We start from the raw sequence: 15,841 nt of genomic DNA, 5'->3' as shown, positions 1-15,841 counted from the left end.
TGTTATAATGACCTATTTTTATAATGGGACAAATAATCATATTCATAAAGAAAAAAGGGTTAGAATAAAATTTCTAAGCTTTTCTTTTCAAAACTACATATTTAAAAAAGACAACTTTCTTTTTGCTTCTCATATATGCTTTATTTACAATGGTGTTTAATTAATAACATCATGGAGGCCAGTCAAATACAAAAACAAAACATAACCAAAACCTGAAGTAGTGTTCTTGGTGGGAATCAAAGTTACCAAACTTTGGCAAATGAACCTGAATCTCAATGACCTTTCCCCTACTCTTCCATATCCTGCTTGGCTTACAAAAGTCTTAAAACTTTCTTATTTTCCTCTACGATGTCTGAACCTCTAGCAATTACCTCAGTTGAGCTCAGGGAAAATGATAAACTTTCAGTACTCTGAAACTTAAAAAAAAATAACTACAGAAAAAAAACCGAACAAAACAAAGTGTACTTACCTCACAATTTCTAAGCCTTTTCAGATGTTTCTTTTCTTACGGACCTATTTTTCTTATTAGGTTTTTGTTTCACCCTTGGACACACTGACCTCTGAGAACGTCCTTCCTCTTTAATGATCTCTGAATACTTCCAAGAAGGCAATCAAGGACTCATTCCTCACAGTCCCTTTACCTCTAGCCACACCCTCAGCAGGTGCATAAATTATTTCTTCCTTTAGTTCCACTCCACTGGTGACTCTTAGGTCACGTTCTTCCATCCCACAATGCAAATTCACGCAGATGGCATTTGCTATTCTACAGTACATTTGTATTGAATATCGACACATGCCCAGTTTTTTACTTGTCAAATCCATCTAACTCCAATCCTTTTGAGAAAATGTACATTAGGCCTAAGATTTTTCAACAAGGTTTAAGAAGAAAAATAATCACTGTGTTACTGTATTATATAATTACATTTTAAAGCTGGAAAGAACCTTAAAGAATATACTGTGCAATTTGTTCAATTTTCCTTCCAATTTCATTTTATAATAGATGAGAAAAATCTGTATTCAGAGAGGGTAAGTTATTTGATGACAGTCATAGGGCTAAGTAGTGCAGCTAGCTAACTGATCTTGGGACTCCTATGTCGGAGTCTGTTTCATTAATTTTGGAGGCAATACCACAAGCACTAAAGAACAAAGCAGTCAGCCAATAAGTAACTCCTCCTACCTTGTACTGTGTATTATTACAGGAGATGGCCAAGTTTTAAACTTTAGCTCCACTCTTTTCTATATGTTGTTATAATTTTATACCACAAAGAAAAAGCTGAAAATTAGACAAAAATTTAATGAAAGGCATACCATGGAGATTTGTTTCTTTTTGCTCACCAGATAGAGCACTGCCTCCCTAAATTGGCTGTTCATACTCCCACTTTGTGGGCTGTGTTTACCTGGCAGTCTCTTTAAACAAACAAAAGAAAGTTAGGTATCAAAAGTACTGCCATAGGTAACCCACATAATGGGAAAAATTATTTGCAAATCATATATCTGATAAAGGACTTATATCTAGAATACCTAAAGAGGTCTCATAACTCAATAAAATATAAATGAAATTAAAATTCGGTAAAAGATCCATTTATTTCTCCAAAGAAGATACACAAATAACCAATATGTACATAAAAAGATGCTCATTAGTCATTAGGGAAATACAAATCCAACCCACAATGACCACTTCAAACCCATGGCTATTATCAAAAAGTCAGATAATGACAAATATTGGTAAGGATGTGGAAAAGCTGGAGTCCTCAATCATGGCTAGTGGGAAAGTAAAATGGTGTAGTTACTTTGGAAAACAGTCTGGCAGTTCCTCCAGATTAAACATTAAGTTCTCATGTGACTCAGGAATTCAATTCCTAGTTATATACCCAGGAGAAATGAAGACCTATGTCCACACACAGACTGTGCACTAATGTTCACAGCAGCAATATTCATAATAGCCCCAAAGTAGAAACAACCCAAATGTCCATCAACAGTCGGATAAACAAAATGTGGTATATCCATACAATGGAATATTATTTTGCAATAAAAAGGAATGAATTACTGATACATACTACAACATGGATGAACCTGGAAAACATTCTGCTAAGTGAAAGAAGTCAGTCACAAAGGATCACATATTGTATGATTCCATTTATATGAAATGTCCAGAAAAAACAAATCCACAGAAAGAAAGTAGATTAGTGGTTGCCTGGGAGGGGAAAGAAAGAGGAGAGAATAGGAAATTGGGGAATGATAGCTAAAGGCTATCACATGAGATTTGTTTTTTGGGTGAAAATGTTCTAAAATTGACTGTGCTGCACAGCTCTGAGACTATACTAAAAACCACTGAAGTGTACCCTTTAAGTGTTTACATAAATGGTATAAAAATTATACCTCAATAAAGCGAAGCAAGCAAGCAAATAAAGCTCTAGCACATTAAAAACAAAAGCCTGCTATAGACTCAAGGTTCACTGGAAGCTGGCACATACCTCTGGAATTCAAATATATTACTGATCTTATGCAACTTTATAACCTACATAAATTTTAAAAATTCTAGATACTGTTAACTCCTACTTCTTGGCCAGAGAAACTGAGGAAAACTAATCATTTGAACATTCTACAAGATAAATTTTCACAAGCAAAACTGAAAGCTTTCCCAAATGAAGTGCTTTTTGTACCAGAAATTATGAAATTGACACTTAGGTTTGGAATTTTAAATCTCATAATCTGTTTCAGACTAGCTTTAATCATAAACATGTGCTTTTTTGTTTATGTTTTTGCTGATAATCTTGCATCATGTTCAATGAGTGTTCTCTCTGACATCAACCACCAACTCTCCAATTCTGACACCAATTGGGCATCTAACAAATCAATTCAATTCTGACACTATTATCTACCTGGAGTTAGTGTCAGATCTCACAAGTTAAAGGGCTCATGCCACAAGACTCCCCTAAGTTCAGATGCCAATCAAAGTCCCAAACCACCTGACCTCTGACCAACTAGCTATAAATTGGGGGTTCCCACAGCCCCCTCCTCAGGTTCCATAATTTACTGGTACAGCTCACAGAAGAACAAGAAAACACTTCTGTTATGTTTACTGGTTTATTAAAAAGAATGCAACCCAGGAACAGCCAAATGGAAGAGATGCACAGGGCAAGGTATGTGGGGGGGATGGGGGCGCGGGTAGGGTAGGGCAGTGGAGCTTCCATGTCCTGTCCAGGAATGCCACCCTCCCAGCAACTTGATGTGTTCACCAATCCAAAAACTCAATCTCCAGGCCTCTGTCCCTTTCCCAGAGGTCACTGAGTGAGACAAAAGTCCCAACCGTCTTAATTTTTTGGTCCTTCTGGTGACCAGCCCCATCCTGAGGCCATCTCAGGGCCCCACCCTAAGTTACCTTTCTACTATGATCAGAAAGGGGGTTGTTATAAATAATAAAAGACATCCTATTACTCAAAAAAATTCTAAGCATTATAGGAACTCTGTGCCAGAAGACAGCGTGGTAGAAAGACCAAATAGATTTTTGTATTATACCACAGCAACAGCATCAAAGTAAGCTGAATATTCAAATACATAGCTCAATATAATCCCATGACCAATAAGTTTCATTTGATTCCTCTGAGGACAAAGACATTACCAAACCAACAGATTTTTGGTATTTAATCCAATGCCTGGTATTTAATATAAATACCTAATGTTTTAATTAATTACCTAGCCTGTCCCTCTAGCTAGCTAATAGTCCTATTTGGTTAAATAGCTAGAAGTCAAAATCTTCTAATAACTAATATATCTAGATTACCAGATGATGATATCCCTTCACCATAGAAATATCTAGATTAGTACAGGTTGAACAACCCTAACCTGAAACTGCAAAATGCTCCAAAATCTGAAATTTTTGAGCAACACGACATCATAAGTGGAAAATTCCACATGTAAGTACTTAACACAAACTTTCATGCACAAAATTAATAAAAATATTGTATAAAATTGTCTTCAAGCTATTTGTATAAGGTGTATATGAAACATAAATGAATTTTATGGGTCCCATCCCCAAGACATCTCATAATATATATGCAAATATTCCAAAATCCAAAACACTTCTGGTCCCAAGGATCTGGTTAAGGGATATTCAACCTATACTCTCCATAAAATGCTAATTAATGATTTCTTCTATTAATAACCATTGTGAGCTTTCTTTGCAGTTTAATTTGCTTTGATGTTGGAGCAGTTCTTAAACCAAGGGCTGTGGTCTCCCTATTTGTTTTTGAGACGGAGTCTCACTCTGTTGCCAGGCTGGAGTGCAGTCGCGTGATCTCGGATCACTGCAACCTCTGCCTCCCGGGTTCAACCGATTCTCCTGCCTCAGCCTCCCAAGTAGCTGGGACTACAGGCATGTGCCACCATGTCCAGCTAATTTTTGTATTTTTAGTAGAGACGGGGTTTCATCATGTTGGCCAGGATAGTCACGATCTCTTGACCTCGTGATCTGCCTGCCTTGGCCTACCAAAGTGCTGGGATTACAGGCATGAGCCACCGTGACCAGCGGGTCTCCCTACTTTTAATTTAGTGCATCTAGAGTCACCAACAATACAATTACTAACCCAACAAATATTACTGAGCATTCACTATAAGGTCAGAAGTTATGGGAGTATTCAAACTAATGCAAAAGGTATGCGTCCCTATACCAAACATTTGTGTACTTATGTTTACTAAAAAAGGATGTAAATTAAATCAGTACAGAACAGATATCATATTAACGCAAAAGACCATAAATACTGTAAGACTTCAAAGAAAAGTGTTACTACTTAGGAGGAAGAGGAACAAGAGGAAGCTTCATAGAAGGAGAGGTATTCGATTTGGACCTTGAGAGACAGACCGGACTTTGATAAGTGAAAAAAAAAACCAGTTTAGGTGGAAGAAACAATCGCATGAAGATAAAAAAGACAAGCGGTAAAAAGTATATTGTGTTCTCAGGAAAGGGTAAGTCAGTAGGTTCCCTGGAGTTTGGTTAGGAGATAAATAAAAAGTAAGTTTGTGGAAATCATGAACCATGGCTTTGTAAGCTCAGTAACTGTCAGGAAGTGCTGAATCAACGTTTAATAGCTGAGTGAGATGCATCTGGAAAGGTAAAGAAGCGCCTGTAATAGTGGGCCTTAAGAATCAGGACAGAGACTGAACTTTATCCTAGAGTTAATGAAAACCCTTTAAACTTAGGTTTCAGAAAGGGGAAGAAAACACCCATGTATATAGTAGGTACTGGGAACTTTCATATGTTAATCTTTACAATTGTCCTATGACAAATGAGGAAATTAGACTAAATAATTTGTTCAAGGTCATTTAGAAACTAAGTGACTAGAGCTGGGATCTAAATTTAAGCATGCGTTCTTTCTACCATTCCATACTGCATGAATAAATAAATAAACCAACCAGTGCCAGATGTCTGGAAACAATGTTTAGGACAAAAATAATGTACTATATCAACTTTAAATTTTTAGTCTGTTTATTATTACATTATGGTAACTTACTTTTTTTGACAAATTTGAGCGGAATATTGAAATAGTCTGACCCAAAACATAGGCTGTATAGCACACATAAAATTCACTTTTCCAACTCTTGGGAAGTCATCTCAAATAGAGTTACCTTTCAGAACAGATTAACTGATAGATGAGAGGTCAATCTAAAGGTGGAGAGAGAAAGATGGGCCATATATATTAAGACAAGACAGATGAAGAAAGCTATAAATTGAAAGCCACAAAAGGCACACACAGACTGGTTGTCTTTCTAGTTACTGATTCTCATTTGTCTTGGTAATTTTTTATTGTTTATTTGTGAAAATCTATGTTGATGAATACAGGAGGCTCATGTGGGCTCCCTCAGTATTTGCACATATTACGGCTTAATTTCTCCCAGGAGAAAGGCTCTTTCCCTAAGGAAGGCAGGATCCTTGGAATCACCAAAGATGAGTTTGCACCCTTCCTTTTTCTCTGGGTAAATGGGTCAAGAACAGATCAGTAATGTGGCTCTTTCCTCAAGTAAAATGGGTTGCACGAAAATGTCTGGAATGCAATTATGTTAAAGAAGTAAGAAACTGTATATAAAGCTGGAGGATGCTTATTAAACTATGTAAAACTAGCCTGGACAAAATTAATCAGAAGGAATCTCTGTAGATGTTAGATATGGTCTTCCTATTTTTAGATATTGAGAACAAGGACAAATTAGATCGAGTATGAGTTTACTTAGAGATGGGGGGAGTAGGAGAAGGTGGACTGGAACAAACCCCCCAAAATTATTCAATTATGATTTTTAATATCTGTGTACCAAAATATAAAACCTTACTTGAAAAAATTCAGTTTGGTGTAAACAAAAAGTATGACAATTATTAACTCCTCTTTGCATCTTTATAGTAAAGAAAAATCTCTTTATACTCTTAGAAAGATGGATAGACTACCAAGACCAGAAAAAAGATTCCCTTAATGCATATTAATTTGCAAAAGTCCAGGTTGTTATGTAACACTTGTGCTGATATTTATTAAACAACAACAACAAAATAAAGGAGAATGAAAGCACAAGACCTGTTAAATTCCAAGCCATTAAGAGTTTATTTGAGGCCGAGCAAGGTGGCTCACACTTGTAATCCCAGCACTTTGGGAGGCCTAGGCAGGAGGATTGCTTGATCACAGGAGTTTGAGGCCAGCCTGGGCAACAGAGTGAGTCCTTGTCTCTACAAAAAATTTAAAGTTTCAGACAGGCATGATTCTGTATGAAATTTGTTGGGATACCATGCTTTAGTAGATCATAACATCACAGTTACGTTTTTCAAACAATGTTGAGTGAGGTTTTCTTGTTTTTTATTTTATTTTATTTTTCCTCACACTATCAGGGAGAAGAGTAAGGTTTTTAACATTGATGAACATGGCTTGAATTTGAAGTGGATGTCTCCTGGGAACTTTTGTTATGTTAAAAATATATTCATTTGATGCTGTTTTAACTTTTTCCCCAACCCTCTATTACCAACAAGACCTTGACTGTGACAACTGCAATTTTGCTAACTATAATTCTTTTCTTTGTTGTCAAAGGATTACTGTACTTGAAATTGGAACTAACTTGGAAAATCTAGGTGGTTGTCTCAGCTGACCCCTGAAAGTTGAGATTTAGCTCCCCTTTAACCACACTGTTAGGACTGACCACTAGACAGGACTATCTTTTTTCCTTTTTTCAAATCAGCTCTCCACCTTAGTTTATCTATTCTTTTTCCAATCAACCATCTCAGATAAAAACAGGCTCCTCCCGTTCATATAATTTAGTCTAAGTCCTTCTTTCTGAAAAGAAGGAATTCTGCTAAATCAAGTTCCCTTTCAGGCAATTTCAGCTCTGGCCAACATTTAGTAGATTAAAAAAAAAATCAACCAGTTTTCTTCACACCCAAAACTGAGAACCTATTTGTATCAAAACTGAGATTCAAAGGTGTGTATAGGGGTAAGAAGCAGTGGTATAGTTTTAAAACCTAGAAAAATAATTCTGCTTTGCACCCTGATACTTCTAAAATTCAGGTTAGTTCAGTAAACATTTATGGTTCAGATTCTGTGCTAGGAGACTAATATTGAAATGTTCCTATCTTAAAAGGAGCTAATGGAATTAGAAATAACACTTTTACCCTCTAGAATTTTTCAAAATTTTCTATTTTTAATCATGTAATAATAATAATAGTATTAAAAGTAAATAAAGTTACACATGATATATTTTCTCCTTTTGAACTAAGTGATTAGAACTGCAAATGTACTTCTTAAATATACTATACACATCTTAATTGCCACAAACATTTCTTTCTCCTCACATCCCATCCCCAAAGCAGATTCTTTTCTTATAGTACCCCAAAAATCCCTAAAATTTTACATTTCTAACTAGAGTTACAGACTGAGTCAGACTAATGTGACATCCATAAGGTTTTTAAAAAATTCTTTTTTTTTATTTTTTTATTATTATTATTATTATTATTATACTTTAGGCTCTATGGTACATGTGTGCAACGTGCAGGTAAGTTACATATGTATACATGTGCCATGCTGGTGCGCTGCAACCACCAACTCGTCATCTAGCATTAGGTATATCTCCCAATGCTATCCCTCCCCCCTCCCCCCACCCCACAACAGTCCCCGAAGTGTGATGTTCCCCTTCCTGTGTCCATGTGTTCTCATTGTTCAATTCCCACCTATGAGTGAGAATATGCGGTATTTGGTTTTTTGTTCTTGCGATAGTTTACTGAGAATGATGATTTCCAATTTCATCCATGTCCCTACAAAGGACATGAACTCATCATTTTTTATGGCTGCATAGTATTCCATGGTGTATATGTGCCACATTTTCTTAATCCAGTCTATCATTGTTGGACATTTGGGTTGGTTCCAAGTCTTTGCTATTGTGAATAATGCCGCAATAAACATATGTGTGCATGTGGCTTTATAGCAGCATGATTTATAGTCCTTTGGGTATATACCCAGTAATGGGATGGCTGGGTCAAATGGAATTTCTAGTTCTAGATCCCTGAGGAATCGCCACACTGACTTCCACAAGGGTTGAACTAGTTTACAGTCCCACCAACAGTGTAAAAGTGTTCCTATTTCTCCACATCCTCTCCAGCACCTGTTGTTTCCTGACTTTTTAATGATTGCCATTCTAACTGGTGTGAGATGGTATCTCATTGTGGTTTTGATTTGCATTTCTCTGATGGCCAGTGATGGTGAGCATTTTTTCATGTGTTTTTTGGCTGCATAAATGTCTTCTTTTGAGAAGTGTCTGTTCATGTCCTTCGCCCACTTTTTGATGGGGTTGTTTGTTTTTTTCTTGTAAATTTGTTGGAGTTCATTCTAGATTCTGGATATTAGCCCTTTGTCAGTTAAGTAGGTTGCAAAAATTTTCTCCCATTTTGTAGGTTGCCTGTTCACTCTGATGGTAGTTTCCTTTGCTGTGCAGAAGCTCTTTAGTTTAATTAGATCCCATTTGTCAATTTTGGCTTTTGTTGCCATTGCTTTTGGTGTTTTAGACATGAAGTCCTTGCCCATGCCTATGTCCTGAATGGTAATGCCTAGGTTTTCTTCTAGGGTTTTTATGGTTTTAGGTCTAACATTTAAGTCTTTAATCCATCTTGAATTGATTTTTGTATAAGGTGTAAGGAAGGGATCCAGTTTCAGCTTTCTACTTATGGCTAGCCAGTTTTCCCAGCACCATTTATTAAATAGGGAATCCTTTCCCCATTTCTTGTTTTTCTCAGGTTTGTCAAAGATCAGATAGTTGTAGATATGTGGCATTATTTCTGATGGCTCTGTTCTGTTCCATTGATCTATATCTCTGTTTTGGTACCAGTACCATGCTGTTTTGGTTACTGTAGCCTTGTAGTATAGTTTGAAGTCAGGTAGCGTGATGCCTCCAGCTTTGTTCTTTTTGCTTAGGATTGACTTGGCAATGCGGGCTCTTTTTTGGTTCCATATGAACTTTAAAGTAGTTTTTTCCAATTCTGTGAAGAAAGTCATTGGTAACTTGATGGGGATGGCATTGAATCTGTAAATTACCTTGGGAAGGATGGCCATTTTCATGATATTGATTCTTCCTACCCATGAGCATGGAATGTTCTTCCATTTGTTTGTATCCTCTTTTATTTCCTTGAGCAGTGGTTTGTAGTTCTCCTTGAAGAGCTCCTTCACATCCCTTGTAAGTTGGATTCCTAGGTATTTTATTCTCTTTGAAGCCATTGTGAATGGGAGTTCACTCATGATTTGGCTCTCTGTTTGTCTGTTATTGATGTATAAGAATGCTTGTGATTATTGTACATTGATTTTGTATCCTGAGACTTTGCTGAAGTTGCTTATCAGCTTAAGGAGATTTTGGGCTGAGACAATGGGGTTTTCTAGATATACTATCATGTCATCGGCAAACAGGGACAATTTGACTTCCTCTTTTCCTAATTGAATACCCTTGATTTCCTTCTCTTGCCTAATTGCCCTGGCCAGAACTTCCAACACTATGTTGAATAGAAGTGGTGAGAGAGGGCATCCCTGTCTTGTGCCAGTTTTCAAAGGGAATGCTTCCAGTTTTTGCCCATTCAGTATGATATTGGCTGTGGGTTTGTCATAAATAGCTCTTATTATTTTGAGATACGTCCCATCAATACCTAATTTATTGAGAGTTTTTAGCATGAAGGGTTGTTGAATTTTGTCAAAGGCCTTTTCTGCATCTATTGAGATAATCATGTGGTTTTTGTCTTTGGTTCTGTTTATATGCTGGATTACATTTATTGATTTGCATATATTGAACCAGCCTTGCATCCCAGGGATGAAGCCCACTTGATCATGGTGGATAAGCTTTTTGATGTGCTGCTGGATTCTGTTTGCCAGTATTTTATTGAGGATTTTTGCATCAATGTTCATCAAGGATATTGGTCTAAAATTCTCTTTTTTTGTTGTGTCTCTGCCAGGCTTTGGTATCAGGATGATGCTGGCCTCATAAAATGAGTTAGGGAGGATTCCCTCTTTTTCTATTTCTTATAGTACCCCAAAAATCCCTAAAATTTTACATTTCTAACTAGAGTTACAGACTGAGTCAGACTAATGTGACATCCACAAGGTTTTTAAAAAATTCTTATTTTGCTTCTACTGTTATCTTTGTCCTAATTATGCCACCTGCCTTTACTGGCGTTTACTGCGCAGTATATGATAAGTTTAAATTTCTACACACATCTATGAATTTCATGCAGCTTTAAATTTTCAGCAAGGATCTCCTCTATTAATATTTTCACATAGTAACATTTGTCAGACTCTTGGGTTTTATGTAAGTTAACATGATTATTTTTTCACAATAGAAATTCAAACGAGATCCTAATTAACACACTGCTCCTTTTTTGAAGACCTTGACATAGACATAAAATTGCTGATATTTGGATCTGTAAGTTTGGTGGGTTTTTTGTTGCTGTTCTGTTTTACCTTTCACCATGGAAAATTTGGTCTATCACCATCACAATGTTTACTGAGCCAACTATCTACAAGGACAAATAGCAAAGCTTCTTATTCATTCCAGCTAAATCAATTAGGCTATTCATACACTTACTGACCATTTGCCAAAGTGCCACCCTTTTTTGGTATCAATAAAAAGCAATCTTATAATAAAGGTTTATTTTGTTTTGAAAAAAAGCCAGGGTTCTCAAATTCACTGTATTACTTTGCGACTCTTGCTTCCCTTGCCTTCAACATTGTGTGGGTGGAGGAAAGAAACCAACATATTCAGAACAAAATGTGAAGTCAAGGGAAATTTTTAGACAGCAATAAGTTGTGAAAATCACTTAAACTTACTGTCAGAACAATCTTTTGTATAGAAACATAAAGGGAGGCATTTTAATATACCCCTGGCATTCAATGAAAAAATACGAGGCTCAGAATACCATAAACCCAGATACTGTATTTGTTTAAACTAATTGGGCTCTTTTATATATAACTCAGTAAACTGCAATTACAACCATATTCAAACAAGTTTTGTCTAATTCCTCTTCCTAATACCTTTTCAAAAAGAGGACTTTATTTAAAGACAAATTCTTAATAATTCATGAGACATATTATTTCTTTTTTGTGATTATGAAATGTTCTTCAGTACATATTTACGCTATTTATAAGTTTTCTAAGACCATTCATTTAAAGTCACACTGTATCTTCAAAAGCCCACTTTAAACAAACCATCCTATTATTTATAAAACACACTAAGACTTACGTAAACACCAAACAAATACATTGCTGATTTTAGAATATGTATAATATAGTCTACAATTGCTTGTATTGATGATCCACATAAAGTCACAGGAATTTCTTAAATGATAGAAGATTAAAAGTAGCACTTTTTAAGGCAATGCATGTACTATTTTCATGCAAATCACTGATTACCTCTCCAGAGACACAATGTAATCTTTGTTAGAAATGATTCTCAACTCTCTCTCTATATAATTTATATATATATAGATTTTCAAGGCCCATTTGATGTTCTTTTCCCAGTCTGAAAGTTTTTCCTTATTCCCTAAACTGGGTATAATCTTTTTTGAGCTCCCATAGTTTATCTGCAATTCTTTTATGGGCCTTATCCAGTTTTATATTATAGTTACATATGACCCTGTGCTATCTTCTATTAAAGCTGAACACTCCTCCAAGGGAGAAACTGTCTTGCTCATTTTGCAGCACTTAATATTGAAGAAATAAGGGAAAGACATTAAAAAGTTTGCTAAATTAGATCTTACGAAGTCTTCATTTTAATTTGGTGCATAAAAAAGGCATAAATATTTCTATAAAATTTATTCAAGAAATTTAGAAGAAAAAAATAAAATTTCCTAGAGACTATAGAATGTTAAAGCCTTTTGGGAATAGATGTGCTCATTCATATACACAGTAATATAACACAGGAAATAGAAGAAACTATCTAAATGATATTAGAGGCCATAATGTATTATTTTTTATTTCATTTCATACTTTGGGTGTTAAAAAGGAAGAGTAAAACACAATGGGTAACTTATTTTCCTTTTTGGTAAGAACTGAGTTTTCATTTTCAGACTAAAATCAGTTCTAGAAATCAACACGTAAGGACTCTGTTACTGCCCTTCATAACCCTTTACTCCTCTCTCTCCCTGAGGCCCTGAGTACCTAGGAGAGAACCTTCATTTTCATGGTTCTTTATGAATTTCTTGGTCCAAAAGCACAGTCTGCTTAAGACATTAAAAAACTAGCTATCAACAAATTTCATTACTAAAGCTTAGGTGCTAAGGGAATTGAAGCTATCTTATGCTCATGTACAGATGGATCAGAAAGCCAACACCAAGAAAGCAGCACTAAGAAATGTACAGAAATTGAGTCTTGATGACATTATGAGAGCCTTGGGTGAAGCCATTCTTTAAGCCCCACCTATCCTGAAGCAATGTACACAAATCAATACATTTCCCTTTTCCCTTTTAAGCCTGTTTGAGTTGTTTCTGTCACAATAGAGTGTCTTAACTGACATAACAACTATTTCAAGTATGTTTGTTTCCCCAAAAGTAAATACACTAGGTCACAGAATCCAGTTTCAAAACCAAGGTAAAAACAGACTTTTCCTCATAGATAATTCTGGTTTTTCAAATCTGTCTTCTTCTCAAACACAATAAGGTTTTTGTATCTTTTGTCTTTATACTGTCTTAATACAAAGGAAATTCTTTTGCCACAAAGGAATAAAACACTAACAACGGAAAAAAGAAATTAGTAAGTGATGGGGAACAGGGTGGGGGAGAGAGCAAATCATCTATAGAAACTTTAAATAGTAATCAGATGTGCTTTTTATTTTTACTAAAGGCCTAAATGATTGTCGCAGTCTAAAGCTTGTAAATTTAAGCAGATTCAACTATATACGCATCTAATACAAAGACATCAAAATACTAAAATCAAAGTTTCTATTCAAAAAGCAGCTGATAAAAATTAAAATTCACAGAAAAACTAAAAACAGGCAAATCACTACATAATTTCAAAAGAGGTACCAGTTAATCATATTCATAAAAATTCTTGATTTTAAGCACACTACGTAGTTACAACATGGTAATGAGCTCCAGTCATTCTGAAAATGTTTAGCAAAAGAAGATTTAACAGAGCAAGTAAATTACGTCAACTAAAGTCACTATATAGTAATGTAAAACTAGTACTTCCACTTTCTAGGGATTTTGGTGACTGTTAACAAGAAATAGAGAATAACAAACATGAAATAAAATAGAATTAAATATATATTCTTATGTTTCTCAGATCATATTAAAGTGAGCTTTTACCTGCGTATTTTAGAAATTCTACATTTTAAGTACCACATGTGACGGCTAGAATGAATTATATTACTCCTATGATCACGATGAGACCATTAATATGGAGGCTGTATGCAAGAAGATAAGATAAATTATTATTACTTGAGATGAAGTAAAATAGAATGGTTAAGGGAGTTCTGGAGTCAGACTGTCTATGTCCAACTCCTGGCACTATCTTTTAATAGCTGTGAAACTTGGACCAACTTCACTGAGTCTCAGTTTCCTAACCTGTAAGACTAACATAATACATAACAGTAACTAACACATATGCAGTGCTTATTATAATAAATGCCAGGCATTTTTCAAAGAGCTTTTTAAAAATTCTTTAACTCGTAATAATGTTCTTAGGAGATAAGTGATATTATCATCTCTATTTCATATAGGAGGAAACTGAGGCTCAAATCGGTTCAGCAAATTGCCTGTGGTCAAACAACTAGTAAGGGCTGACATCTGGGATTGAAACCCTATACTTGCAATCATTATACCCTATTACCTTTTAATATAATATGACCTACCTCAAAGTATTGTTACAGGACATTAAACAAATGTCTAGTACACAGTAGTAGCTCAATAAAGGTTTCCTGTTAGAGTTTTCCTGACAGTAAATTCCTACTGAATTACCTGAATATTTCTATTATCAATTATTTAGAAATGATTACTTCAGTATAGAAACTATTTTCTGCTAAAGAGAATTTTTTTGGAAAAGGGACAATGCTGGAAATTAATTTCTATTAAGGGTAATAAATCACTTTGAAGAGGCTCCCATAGGTTTGACCCTGGGCATGGAAATGGGAGGTACTTTTGAGGCATCCATGGGGTGAGTTAGAAACAAATATATACAGTTGTCCCTTGGTATCTGCAGGGGACTGGTTCCAGGACTTCTCTCTAATACCCAAATCTGCAGATGCTCAAATCCCTTATATAAAATGGCATAGTATTTGCATACATCCTCTGGTATACTTTAAGTTATCTCTGGATTACTTATATCAGCAGTCCCAATCTTTATGGCACCAGGGACCAGTTTCGTGGAAGACAATTTTTCCATAGATGGGGGTTAAGGGTGAGTGGTTGTGGGGGAATGGTTTCAGGATGAAACTGTTCCACCTTAGATCATCAGGCACTAGTTAGATTCTCATAAGGAGCACCCAACCTAGATCCCTCGCATGTGCAGTTCCCAACAGGGTTCACACTCCTGTTAGATCTAATGCCCTGCTGATCTGACAGGAGGTAGAGCTCAGACAGTAATGCTTGCTCACCCACCACTCACCTCCTGCTGTGCGGCCTGGTTCCTAATAGGCCATAGACAGGTTCAGGTCAATGCCCTGGGTGTAGGGACCTCTGACTTATAATACCTAATAAAATGTAAGTGCTATGAAAATAGTCGTTATACTGTACTTTTTAGTTGTATTTATTGTTGTATTGTTATTTTATGTTGTATTTGTTTTCCAAATATTTTTGATCCATGTTTGGTTCAATCCTCAGATGCAGATCCCATGGATAAAGAAGGCCAACTGTACTTGAGAAACAAAGGCAGAAACGACAGGATCCTAACAGGCATGTAGAGAGTGAAACAGTAATCTCTCTCTCTCTTTTTTTTTTTTTTTAAATTGAGACGGAGTCTCACTCCATTGCCCAGGCTAGAGTGCAGTGGTGCCATCTCGGCTCACTGTAACCTCCACCTCCCGGGTTCAAGCAATTCTCCTGCCTCGCCTCAGGAGTAGCTCAGATTACAGACGCACACCACCATGCCCAACTAATGTTTGTATTTTTAGTAGAGACGGGGTTTCACCATGTTGGCCAGGCTGGTCTCGAACTCCTGACCTCAAATGATCCACCCACCTTGGCCTCCCAAAGTGCTGGTGTTACAGGCATGAGCCACTGCGCCCACCCAGAAACAGTAATCTCTACCAGTATTGAAGGAGGCAGACAGATATGGAAAGAAAACAGAGGTCTTTTTCACTATGGTAAGTTTGAAGAATTTTAGTTAATGTCTAATAAGCAGTTGAAAATTTA

At 36.0% G+C, this 15,841-nt stretch overlaps 1 protein-coding gene across 1 annotated transcript in view; it reads right to left on the bottom strand.

Moving 5' to 3' along the window:
- PELI1 (pellino E3 ubiquitin protein ligase 1) overlaps positions 1–15,841 on the bottom strand; it is a 59,750-nt gene that overhangs the window by 31,728 nt on the left and 12,181 nt on the right. The gene's annotated exons all lie outside the window — the stretch shown is intronic.

This window comes from Pongo abelii, chromosome 12, assembly GCF_028885655.2.
Source record: "Pongo abelii isolate AG06213 chromosome 12, NHGRI_mPonAbe1-v2.0_pri, whole genome shotgun sequence".
Lineage (NCBI taxonomy): Eukaryota > Metazoa > Chordata > Mammalia > Primates > Hominidae > Pongo > Pongo abelii.
Note: the sequence above shows the minus strand (reverse complement) of the source record. Positions and strands in the feature narration are given on the sequence as shown.